A 431-nucleotide genomic window follows, 5' to 3' on the forward strand; every position below is an offset into this window, starting at 1 on the left:
AGCCCGTCGGGCAGGGTATCACCAACCCCTACGGCCAGACCAAGTATTTCATCGAGAAATTTCTGGAAGACTTTCAACGCTCCCCGGACGGTGGGGCCGGGGGAGGGAGGGAGGAAGGGAGAGAGGGAGGTCCTGTGTCCGCACGACCGGTCGTGTCTGTGTTTGGGTCTAGGAACCGCACGCCGTGCTCCACCCTCCGTCACACCCTTCCCTCTCCCCCCCCTCACTCCTTCCCAATCCATTAGGCAAGAGCTGGAAAGTGGTGATCCTTCGGTACTTCAATCCTGTGGGGGCGCATGAGAGCGGGCGTATCGGCGAGGACCCCTCTGGTAGCGATTTTCCTGTGCAGGCGGTGTCTCTTTGGGGCTGCTTTGGCTCACTTGTTTCTTTCCTTGAGACCTCCCTCCCTCCCTCCCTCCCTCCATCCCTCC

This window comes from Nannochloropsis gaditana, assembly GCF_000240725.1.
Source record: "Nannochloropsis gaditana CCMP526 unplaced genomic scaffold scaffold971, whole genome shotgun sequence".
NCBI classification, from domain to species: domain Eukaryota; class Eustigmatophyceae; order Eustigmatales; family Monodopsidaceae; genus Microchloropsis; species Microchloropsis gaditana.